This window comes from Mixophyes fleayi, chromosome 2, assembly GCF_038048845.1.
Source record: "Mixophyes fleayi isolate aMixFle1 chromosome 2, aMixFle1.hap1, whole genome shotgun sequence".
Classification (NCBI taxonomy): Eukaryota; Metazoa; Chordata; class Amphibia; order Anura; family Limnodynastidae; genus Mixophyes; species Mixophyes fleayi.
In genome coordinates, this window is record NC_134403.1 from 188,683,199 (window position 1) to 188,695,479 (window position 12,281).

The window sequence follows — 12,281 nt, forward strand, 5'->3', positions numbered from 1 at the left end:
TAGCATTATGGCTCCCCAACCCTGCAAGCTGACATCTGTGGTCACACTGGTCCAGTCACAGATGGAGTAGGGACAACCCTTGCTGAGATTTTGTCTCTGCAGGCACCACTGAAAAGATTGACGAGTCCATGGTGACAGTCTAAAAAACTGTTCTGCCAAATTAAGGTTGGAATTTAACCACCTGACTACAACTTTGTTCTAGAAAGTTTGAGAGTGGAAGCATGCAAACTGTACTACTTTGAAGCAGGATACCAGTCTCCCCATTATCTGCATGCAATGGAGGATGGAGACCTGTCTGAGTAATAACAGAGCTTCACCCGGTTTCCTGCTTAAGCAGAATCAAAATATGTGCCCTACTCCATGGACACTTAAAAAATACTGAGGAGTTACAGTGGAGGGGTGTAGAGGGGGAGTTAGAATTAATGCCTTACACCCAGCCCAGCACAGGACCCTCTATACCCCATGGTTAAGCAGTATCCACCAAATAGGATAAATGAGAAAAATGCAAATTACTGAAACTTATCAAAAACAAAAGATTATCAAAGGGACGGACCAGGCAATCAACCAGGCATTGTAGCTAAGAATATAATTAACTGAATTTAATGTATGCGAGGAAAGTTCAGTGGTTGATAGTATGCCTACCAACATTTCCAGTTATAAACACATTTTTGCCATGTCAACAAACCAACTATGTCATACTCAAAACAAATTATACACAATCCCAAATCACCAGCCCACACCTTTTTTTGCAGCAGCAAAATTAACTGTTCTAAAAAAATGAACTTTTGGAGAGCAAGAGCTTGTGTATGTCTTGGTTAAAAACTAGGGCCAAAGGTAATCTAATGCTAGCTGACCCTTATGCTAGCCACACGTAGTCCAGTCGTGCCACTCAGCCAAGTGTCAAACAGCGGGATCAGTGTCTAATTTGCTCACAGACATAAGTTGCCAAACTGGACAAGATACAGCAGTTAAGGCTTTTGGGATAAGTACCTGGATTCCTTCTGGCATCGCTGAGGACTGTTAGTGCAGTAGAAAGATGATCAAATGCACACATGTCGATTTGTCATGTTCTAACTGCATTTACCAACATGCTTAACAAGTATCAGATCAGATCATTATCAGCCGTCATAATTATTTTTGCCAGCATTACATAACACTCTCTTGGTTAACCCATTCTCTGTAACTATTTTGTGAGCTAATCTCAACAACGGTTGTCACCTCAATGCACTAGGACTCTCAGAGCACTTTGTCTCCTTATAAAACTCATGGGACTATATTAAACATAGAAACATTTGATGGCAGATAAGAACCACTTGGCCCATCTAGTCTGCCCATTGTTTTATTAACCTATGGTAACCTCAAACCCTATTTGATCCTTTATTCTTTATAAGGCTATTCTTATGTCTATCCCAAACATGTTTAAACTGTTCTACTGTATTAGCCTCTACCACCTCTGATGGGAGGATATTCCACTTATCCACTACCCTTTCTGTGAAGTAATTATTCCTCAAATTTCCTCGGAACTTACCTCCCTCCAGTTTCAGTGCATGTTCTCGTGTTCTAGTAATGTTTCTCTCCTGTACCTTGCTCAAACTCTTGATATATTTTAAAGTTTCTATCATGTTCACCCTTTCCCTTCTCTGCTCCAAACTATACATATTAAGATCTTTCAGTCTTTACGGGTAAGTTTTGTGCTGTAGGCCATGCACCATTTTAGTTGCCCTTCTTTGTACAGTTTCTAATGCATTTATATCCTTCTGGAGATATGGCCTCCAGAATTGAACACAGTATTCTAGATGAGGCCTTACCAATGACCTATACAGTGGCATTATTACTTCTCTCTTTCTGCTACTGATTCCTCTCCCTATGCAACCATGCATCTGACTTGCCTTCCTCAATGCTTTGTTACATTACTTACCTGCCTTTAAGTCACCTGAAATAGTGACTCCTAGATCCCTTTCCTCCTCAGTAGTTTCCATTATAGTGCCATAAAAACTATATTTAGCCTTTGGGTTTTTGAGACCCAAGTGCATGATTTTGCATCTTTTGGCATTAAACTTTAGTTGCCACTCTCTTCACCATTCCTCTAGTCTACCTAGATCATCAATCATTTCTTTTATCCCCTCCTGGTGTGTCTACTCTGTTGCATATCTTTGTGTCATCTGCAAAAATGCATAATTTCCCTTCAATTTCATTTGCAATGTCTCCAATAAAGATATTAAAAAGCAGTGGTCCAAATACAGATCCTTGGGGTACTCCACTTGTAACCTTTCCCTCCTGTGAATGTACACCATTTACTATAACTCTCTTTTTTCTATCCTGCAACCAATCTTATCCAGGCATTTTGGAATCCAATCCCAAGCATTTAAGTTTATTTAACAGTCTGCGGTGTGGGACACTGTCAAAAGCCTTACTAAAATCCAGATAAGCTACATCTATGCCCCCCCTTGATCTATTACTTTAGTTACCTATTCAAAAAAGTCAATAAGATTTGCTTGACATGATCTTCCCCCAGTAAATCTATGCTGTTTGGGATCCTGTAAATTACTGGATTTGAGATATTCTACAACTCTTTATTTTAACAGTGTTTCCATCAATTTCCCTACTACTGATGTAAGGCTCACTGGTCTGTAGTTGCTTGCCTCTTCCTTGCTTCCACTTTTGTGCAGTGGGACTACATTTGCTCTTTTCCAGTCCTCTGGAATTACTCCTGTAGCTAGTGACTGATTGAATAATTCTGTTAATGGTGTTACCAGCAACCCTTTAAGCTCTTTTAGTATCCTTGGATGTATCCCACCTGGCTCCATTGATTTATTCACTTTCAGTTTTGTTCTGTTAGGACCTTCTCCTTTGTAAATGTACTTGTATCTAGCTCATTTTTCTGGATATACTTGCAACTTAACTATGGTCCCTGCCCCCCTCTTTCTCTAGTGAACACTGAGCAAAAACAATTATTAAGATTATATACATTTCCCATACCGTATTTTTGTATTTGCTATGAGTGTAGCCTGTTTTCTGCTCTGCTGTCTCCCAGTGTCCTGCTAAACACATCATAATGTCTTCAGTTCTGATAAGTTAGCAGAGCCATAACTAGGGAGGTGCGGGCGGTGCCGTCGCCGTCGCCCAGGGCGCAAGCCCAGGGGGGCGCAGCCGCCCGACACCTGCCTCTATGCCCAAGCTCAATCGCTCCACACTGTGCTAATAAAGAGTTGTTGCTTGTGGGGGAAGCTGGCGAGCTTCCCCCACAAGCAACAACTCATTCCAGGCATCAAAAGCAGTCACCGAAAGCAGGACATCCCTTGAGAAAGTCATGTGATTGGTTGGGACTCTAAACACACCCCCTAACAGGATACTGACAACAGGATACTGACAACAGGAAGTAGCGTGCAATCCAGAGTGGAACGCACGCACCGCTGGACTGCAGAGCTACTTCATTGCCAGCCTTCACTGCCGCTGACACATTTAGCATTGACATCTAGTCAAGAGGATTTCCACGATACCCACACAGCAAGTATATCGACGGACAGTGCGTCCAGCTGAACAAAGATTGTGACATTCTTTATTATTATTTACCAATTTTGATTAGTTTTTCTTGTTTATTTCATACCTGGCATGCGCAGGCTGTTTTTTTATGGGGGTTTTTTGTATGGATTTTCTATATGGACTCCATTGACCCTGTGGATTTCTGTTAAGGATTCCTTGGACTCTTATAACAAGCCCTATCCTTTTTATTTTACCTATTGTTTATTTTTGTCTTTAGTGGTTTATATGGTTTTATACATACCTCAATATTGTCCTCATTTAGAAATAAATTTATATTTGTATGATTATAATCCATTTGCATTCATAATTTTAATTGATCCCATTTGACATACAGATAATGTTTATTTATTATTCCATATGTGCATTTCCATGACATTTATTGCTTTACGTTTTTAGACCTGCCATTTAGGACCAGAAAACATTATTATCTGTGTTTAGCACTGGTATTTGCTCTCCTTTAATTTATCTAGGTATGTTAGGATCACTTGCCATATACCAAGCTGCTTCATAGATAGTAAAGTGCCAACCACACCCCCACATTAGGTTGGACACACCCACTCGGCAAATGTCACTCCCATTTAGATGGGGGGCGCCGGTGCCCTGTCTCGCTCAGGGCACTAAAATGCCTAGTTACGGCACTGGGTATATCATCATGATTTTGCAAATGTGTGTAACTGAGAATTCTCTCAATAAAGTGCTAGCCACACCCCCAGTAGGTTGATCGCGCCCCCTCGACAAATGTCACTCCCACTTAAATAGAGGGCGCCGCTGCTCTGTCTCGCCCAGGGCACTAAAATGTCTAGTTACGGCACTGTAAGTTAGTAAAACATTTACATATGTAGCTGTGTGTTATTAGAATATATTTAAAATTAGAGATGCTCAGCCTCGGTTTTCTGAAAACCGAGCCCACCCGGGCTTAGGAGATCCAATTAGGCTTGCGAGCCGGCTCGTTACTTTCGGGCGTCCTCGGATCTGAATCTAAGCAAAATGTCATCATTGCGTTGTCGGAACTTGCTGGTTTTGGATTCCATAAGTACCCCCCTCCCCAGGAGATCCAGCGCCATTGCTCACACAGAAACAGGGGTAGCAGTGTTTTTGTCACTCTCCAGTTTCCAGTGGCATTGCTCAGTGCCATTGCTCACACAGAAACAGGGGTGGCAGGATTCTTGTCACTCTCCAGTGCCATTGCTCAGTGCCATTGCTCATACAGAAACAGGAGGGGTAGCACTGTCCTTGTCACTTGACAAAAATTGACTGTAAATGTTTGGAAATGAATGTTATTGAGGTTAATAATAATGTAGGTATAAAAAAGAGCCAAAGTATGTGATTTTAGCAAAAAAAAAAAAGGATTTTGCCATGAACCGCCGCGGCTCCAGGCACCGCCGCAACTCACTCTCTTCTCTGGCCCAGCGTCCCGACCGGGACGTCACTTCTGGTTTGTCCCAGCCGTTGCCAAGGCAACGGTGGGTACGCTCTTTTGCAGAAACCCTGCGTCCCGGCATCCAGGGCAGCCGGGCACGTGCGCAAATAGTTAATTATCATCAGCCCCCTGTGGCTGATGATTCCTGCTGTGCCCCAATGATATGATTGGTTGCTACCTATTAGGCAGGAAGGGGCAAGCCTCCCTGCCGGTTATAGTCCCTGCTCCCAAGCATACTTCTCCTGCTGTTGTGTTCCTGCTGTTTTCCGTATTTCTGTTGCTAACCCCTGGCCTGGATTTTGACATGGTGATTTGCCTGTGACCCTGACCTCTTGCTCGGATATTGACGTTGCTGATTTGCCTGTGACCCTGAAACCTTTGCCTGGATACTTGATTCCTCCTCTTTGTAATCACCTGCCCTACGATCTCAGGTTATCAGCTCCTACTACTAGAGAATAAGACCTGGGGGCATCCGAGTACCTGTGAGCGAATCTAGCTCTACGGGAAAGGCGGCTGCTAAAGGCGAAAACCTCTGAAGCGGTTCTAAGAGTTGATACCTGGGGCGTGAGCCATAACAGATTTTAGGAAAAAATCGGAAATCCAAAACCAAAACACGCAAGGGTGGTTTTGCCAAAATCAAAACACAAAGTTAATCCAGATCCAAAACCAGAACCAAAACACGGGAGTCAGTGAACATCTCTATTTAATATACAGATTTGTATTTTGGGCTTAATTGTACTGCCCGTGAATTCATTAATTTGTGATTAATTTCACCAAAAAGGACATTTTGAACATAAATTAGTGTATTAATATCTGTACAAGTTATGTGTGCTTCAACTAAATATTGCAAGGATGGTAGGATGGTGACATTTTCACTTTAGTGACGAAATTATGTTACTATAGTCAATATATCTTTATTCAACTAGGCATGAAATGGCTAAAACAGGGTCATAAAATAGGACTCTGGGTGGACAGATATAGACAGAGCGGGCAGAGATAATGTGGAACAAATATGAAGGAGAGGTGAGCAGTCAATAGGTATGAGAGTGGCAGACAATAGACAAGGGGCAGAGCTTGAAGATATCCCAGAAAGGCAAACAGTGTAGGTGAAATATATGTGGCTGGCATTTATTAGTTTTGGTTCTGAAAGGGGGGCTCTCATATTTTGGAGGGCCCAGGGGCCTTTAGCAATGCTTGTGACAGCAGAGCTGGCACACTTTGTTATACTTTGACATGTAATAAATTGGATAGTACAAGGTTTAACATAAATGAAAAGGGGAGGGGTAGTAGTTAATCAGTACAAAGAAAAGCTGTAAACTTGATAAAAATAAGTAATGTGAATGTATATACTTTGTTTATATATGTATTTCAAAGTGACAGAGTTGAGATTATGTTCCATTATATATTAGGCATTAATTTAGAATTTAATGCAATTATACAAGTAACTATCTATTTCAATTAAGGTGCATATATATTTTTAATAAAGAAATTAATCTTTGCATTTGACGATTGGTTTTTAACTTCAATAAAGATAATCCCTAAAAATTTAGATGTGGCGGTATGGAGAATTTAGGTGAATGTAATTTGATAGTTTTTTAATTGAAGCAGTAGGAGAAGTGGCGCTATGACATACCACATTATACCAGCCCACTTCGATCACTGATCATGACCAAAATCTGCTCAGATGATGACTGACTGGGCCAGTGTATGGAGTCATGCTCCAACTTCACTTTATTATTATTTATAATAATAACCTTTATGTATATATATTATATACACACATATATATATATGTAGCGTTATATATCACTATATATATATATATATATATATCAATATATATATCACTATATATATATATACATCACTATATATATCACTATATATATATATATATATATATATATATATATATATATATCACTATATATATACATACATCACTATATATATATATATATATATAGATATATATATATATACCGTATTTCCCCATGTACAAGACGCACACATGTATAAGACGCACCTTAATTTTGGGGCCCAAAATATGAGAAAAGAAGTATTACACAAAGTTTTGAACTCAAACTATTCCCGAGAGTTGCTGTGTTTTGTAAGCTCACCTTCCCAAACTTATTAGCATCTTGTGTAGGCAGTGCAAAGCTCTCCCTCCCTGAACACACCGAGCGGGAGGCGCCTGAGGGACCTTTGTTCTTTTAGAATACCGAAATTAGAAAACAAAAGAGGAGATTGTTCGCAGAGTGAGATGATCGATTCTGCAGGTACAAGTACCGGGGTGGGAGAACGTTCATACTTGTCTTTGACGAATTGCAGGCAGCAGAGCGGACACCACCATGTAGGACCCCGGCCGTGTAAATCCCTTCGCTTTCTGTGTGGTGGCAGTGGCGGTGACTCTTTTCTCTTATCCTCACACCGCGATCAGTGCTCAGGCCCCGTGATCAACACACTGCGGAGACCCGAAAAGGTGCGGGGAGAGGAGAGGGTTGGATTGATTAGTATTTATGGGGTGTATTGGGTACTCTTCTGTACCGGATCCGCGTCACCGCAGGCGGAGAGTGGTGGGGTCATTGTCCCGTTATTCCACTGTGGGTGGGGGTAGTAAGTTGTGCCAGTCCTACAGGGGTCTTCTTCTTCTTCATTCTGGAGGGGGCTAAATAGCGCTGGCACTGTATAAGACGCACCCACTTTCTTTTGGGGGAAAAGGTGCGTCTTATACATGGGGAATACGGTAAATATAGATATATACACATACACATATATATGTTAACCAATTAGGCAAATTGGCGCTCTACTTATTGTCTGGTTTAAATAATTATAACATACAAAATAATCTCATCTGTATTAAAACCCCACATGTACAGGTGGCAGCCATACTCTTAAATACTGGTAGGTTAGTCCAGGTAACAAAAAACAGGTTCAAAACAGAATAGTGGGCGCCTCTTAATGACTGGAATCCGAAATAATCACTTATATACGCGTACCAGAAAAGGGAGGAACATGCGCTCATCAACACCTTGTAGTATTCCATCGAGCGAATCCACCTCTTGGATGTATATAGCCTCTCATGGAAATATGGAAACAGAAAAAATCACATATAGTGTATCACTTTATAATATATGGGTCCCTCCACCGCACTGCACACGTGAATATGCGCACCAAATAAAAATAGAGACAAGCTTAGCTGTATCCCTTGTAGGTACTCTTCACCAATAACCTCCTCTTAGGAATGTAAATGGGTTTATCTGTGACACTTGCTGATACTCTTGCCAGAATCTTTCTAGAATTGCAAGCAGAATAAAAAAACGCATATGGTGTAATATATTCTTAATAAATTTTAATGGTAAGCGTTCAATGACACATAGAATCCAAGTGATAAGCAACAATAATTATTTCCACCATAACTGCAGTATGTGGATAACTTAAAATAATAAAACCAATAGCTTATCTGTGAATCAGCCAGTGTAGCGACAGTCCTTCCAGCCAAATCCTCAACGCGTTTCATCTTGTTTATAAAAGACTTCATCAGGAGCCCATCAGGAGTTTCATTTTGTTTGCTGAAGTCACTGCCAATCACGAAAAATGTGCATTAGCCATGCCAGAGGCAAAATACCTGGGATATATAGTTGGATGTGGGAAGGTCAAACCCCGGATCGACAGGGTAGAGTCCATAAAGAATTGGCCCAAGCCAGAGAGGAAAACCCAGTTGAGGACATTTCTGGGCTTGGTAGGATACTACCGTAGATTCATAGAGAACTTTGCTACTCGGGCTACACCACTGACAGAGCTTCTCAAGAAAGCCTGTCCCGACAAGCTAAGCAGGTCTGAGGCTGCAGAAGCTGCCTAGGAGGACCTAAGGATGGCTTTGTGTACAGCAACGGTGCTACAAGCACCCAATTTCACTAGGAAATTTTATCTGCAAACCGATGCCTCAGGAGTGGGTCTGGACGTAGTGTTGTCAAAAAAAGTAGAAGGAGAGGAAAAACCCATCCTGTAGCTAAGTCGCAAACTCTTACCAAGAGAAAAGAAATATGCGACTGTTAAACAGTGAGTGCCTCGCCATCAAATGGGCTGTGGAAGCCCTGCAATACTACCTTTTGGGTAGGGAGTTCACTTTAGTGACAGACCATGCTCCATTAAAATGGATGCAGGTAAATAAGGAGGTCAATGCCAGAGTAACCCGGTGGTTCTTGGCATTGCAGCCCTTTAATTTCAGTATAGAGCATAGGCCAGGAGCTTTGTATAAAAATGTAGATGCTCTCTCCCATAAACATGCACTCCCTGCAGTATCTGCTTCATTGGGATTGATGAAGCCAAGGAGGTGGGTGTATGACAAAGGGGGAAGTTTTTCGCTCCCCGCGGAGTACGCTTTGAGAGCTGGATGAATCTAACGAGAGGGCTATGTGGCAGTTGGGATACTTTGCCACCTTCTACTAGAGGAAAGAGTGGTGGTTTCCCTGAGAAACCACAGCATATAGGTGCAGAGAGGGTTAAATCTGCACGAACACACACACAGCACAGGTGGAGCATCTGGATCTAAGCAATCAGCTAGAGTAGCTCTGAGGAGAAGGCATAAATAGCTATCTTGTGTTGTGGGTGGGAGACTGGTGCTAACAAGTGGCCAGTGACCAGTTAGGGACCTAACTGTTATAGCCAGAGTTGAGTGCTACTAGATTATGTTTATTGCTGTGCAAGTTTCATTTTGCTTGCTGAAGACACTGCCAAGACTGTTTATCCACCCTGACAAGTAAAAAAAAGGTCAAAGTGCTTCAGAAAAACCTGTGTGAGGAGCCATCTGATTGCACACTATTCACAATATATTTTATATATATATATATATATATATATGATCACATATCACTATATGTGCCAGGATGGACCACCTATGCCACCCTGTCTGTTGTTGCTGGGAACCGGATGGGCTTACTGTCACCGTCCCCTTTCGTTATTACGAATACGCACCTCCTGCTGCAGTAGGAGGAGCCTGCTGCCACCACTGGACTCCTTTATGGCATACAGGACCACATTCCTTCTGGGTACTATCGTTGCTAGTGTACTCCCGTGCTGGTACACTTGGGCTGGTACCCCTGACCGCTTACTATGGATCAGGGTGCTGTAGATGGATCCCCTCCGGCCTATCACACTGGTCAGAGCTGCTGGGTAGCGGGCAGAGTGGTAGTACTAGGAGCTGGGTCCAAACTTCAGAACAGCCGGAGGATGGATTAGATTTAGGGTCTAATCTGTAGGTCACAGGATTACAATATTGAAGAAGTTGTCAAGCAGGGTCTTGAAGCAGAGAGTGATGTTTATTTCACTCAAGTGTCCTGACAAGGACAGTTCCACTGATTAAAGGTATCAGTGGTCAGGTCAGATGGAACATCAGAATAATATATTTCAGTGAACAAGGTCTCTTTTTTAATACAGTTTTAGACAAAGCCTCACAGGCTATTTTTAGAATCAGGATGCAATTTGTTTACCCAAACATGGATTTACATGCAATGCAAAGCTAACTATATTTACGCTTATCTGTGATATCCTAAAACCTTGCTGTGATTTCCTGCTTCTTATTTTGGATACAGTGGACATCTGACAGCAAGTCTAATTACCCCTTCCTTTCCCTTAAGTGGTATTGGACACTCATATCAAAAGGTCAAATTAACATGTAATTAGTATGGGTGCTTTCTTCCAACAGATGCATCATCCATGCACTTATCATCTTCCACCTCGACTACTGTAACCTTCTCCTCACTGGCCTCCCCCTCTCCCACCTCGCCCCCCCTTCGTTCTGTTCTCAACGCGGCTGCCCGACTCATCTTTCTCACACGCCGCTCCTCCTCTGCCTCCCCTGTCTGCCATGCCTTACACTGGCTCCCCTTCCCCTACAGGATCTTTTTCAAACTCCTTACCACCACTTACAAAGCCCTCTCCCTGTGTACTGCCCCTATATCTCTAACCTCCTCTCCATTCACACCCCTGCCCGCTCCCTGCGCTCAGACAATGACCGTCGCCTCTCCTCCACTCTGATTACCTCTTCTCACTCCAGAATCAAAGACTTCTCCCGAGCAGCCCCCCTGCACTGGAACGACCTCCCTCGCTCCATCCGTCTCTCTCCCAGTCTGTGCTCCTTCAAACGTTCACTTAAAACTCACCTGTTCCTCAAAGCCTACCAATTATCCACTTAAACCTGCCTTCTTACTCCTTCGCTATCATTCTTCTCTCGTTATCCCCTCTCTCCCCTAGCCCCGCCTTTCTCTCCCTTACTTTAATGGCTCCCTTTTGTGCCTGTTTGTTCACCCTCCCTTAGGATGTGAGCTCTTATGAGCAGGGCCTCTCTCCCCTCCTGTCTCCATACCTGTTCTTCTGCTTCGTCTTTACCCACATGTCTGCCCGGAGTTTCTGAAGTATTGGTACTTTGTGTTTATTGTTCTGTACTATTCCACCCTGCATGGTCTACTGTTTGTACTATGTACTGCGCCACGGAAACCTTGTGGAACCTAACAAATAAAAGATAATAATAATAATAGTGGGTGTGTTCATATAATTGGGGGTGTGGCTATGCATCAGTGGAGCGTGGCTCGCAGGTGAAAAGCGCTAGGCCACCCAACAGAAAAAAAACCTGCATTGTTGTTTCCACCATTGGCACAAGAGTGCAGTGCCCACTCACCAGAGCGTGACATATGTCCTAGCACTCCTGACTTTCAGGACATCTAGCACCATAGTGTAGTTTATAAAGAATGCAGTGTGTACATAAAGAGTTCACAGTCTTAGCCTGCCCCTTACATTGGGCAGAACAATCACCAAAAATTGGAATTGTCCCGCTAGAATCACAACATTTCACAGACTGTCCTGCTCTCTCCTACCTGTTTTTGTCACTTTCAACACCTGTGGCTGCAGGTTTCTTCAGTTGCGACTTTGTCTGGATCCTGGAATGTTGGGGGCCCTATTTGGAAAAAAAATGGGTACATTCAGAAAATTCCAACCAGAAGTTAAATCAATAGCACCCATGATTAATAATTAGGCCTTCCTTCACCCAACATTAAAAAAAATAGTATTCCCATTTAATAAATAAACCTCTTTCCCTCTCTCCAAACAGCCCCAGCAATAAAATAGTATTTACTTCTATAAAAATACCTATTTCCCACAACCATCACTGTCATTAAATAATTCATAGTCATATTTAATAAGGAGACCTCATTCTCCCCAAACTCACCCCCACATTCAATAACCCCCAAACCACCCCATCTTAAATTAATAGTCCCCACGATTAAATTGCCCCATCATCCCACAAACAAATTTGCCACCA

At 42.4% G+C, this 12,281-nt stretch overlaps 1 protein-coding gene across 2 annotated transcripts in view; it reads right to left on the minus strand.

The window, feature by feature from the left end:
- LOC142138445 (N-acyl-aromatic-L-amino acid amidohydrolase (carboxylate-forming)-like) overlaps nucleotides 1-12,281 on the minus strand; it is a 43,676-nt gene that overhangs the window by 29,283 nt on the left and 2,112 nt on the right. Inside the window, exon 2 of one of the 2 annotated variants that reach the window (XM_075195129.1) lies at nucleotides 7,963-8,258. The exons of the other annotated variant lie outside the window; for it this stretch is intronic. The gene's annotated coding sequence lies outside the window, so the exon portion shown is untranslated. The remainder of the gene's footprint in view (nucleotides 1-7,962; nucleotides 8,259-12,281) is intronic. 2 annotated transcript variants of the gene reach the window in all.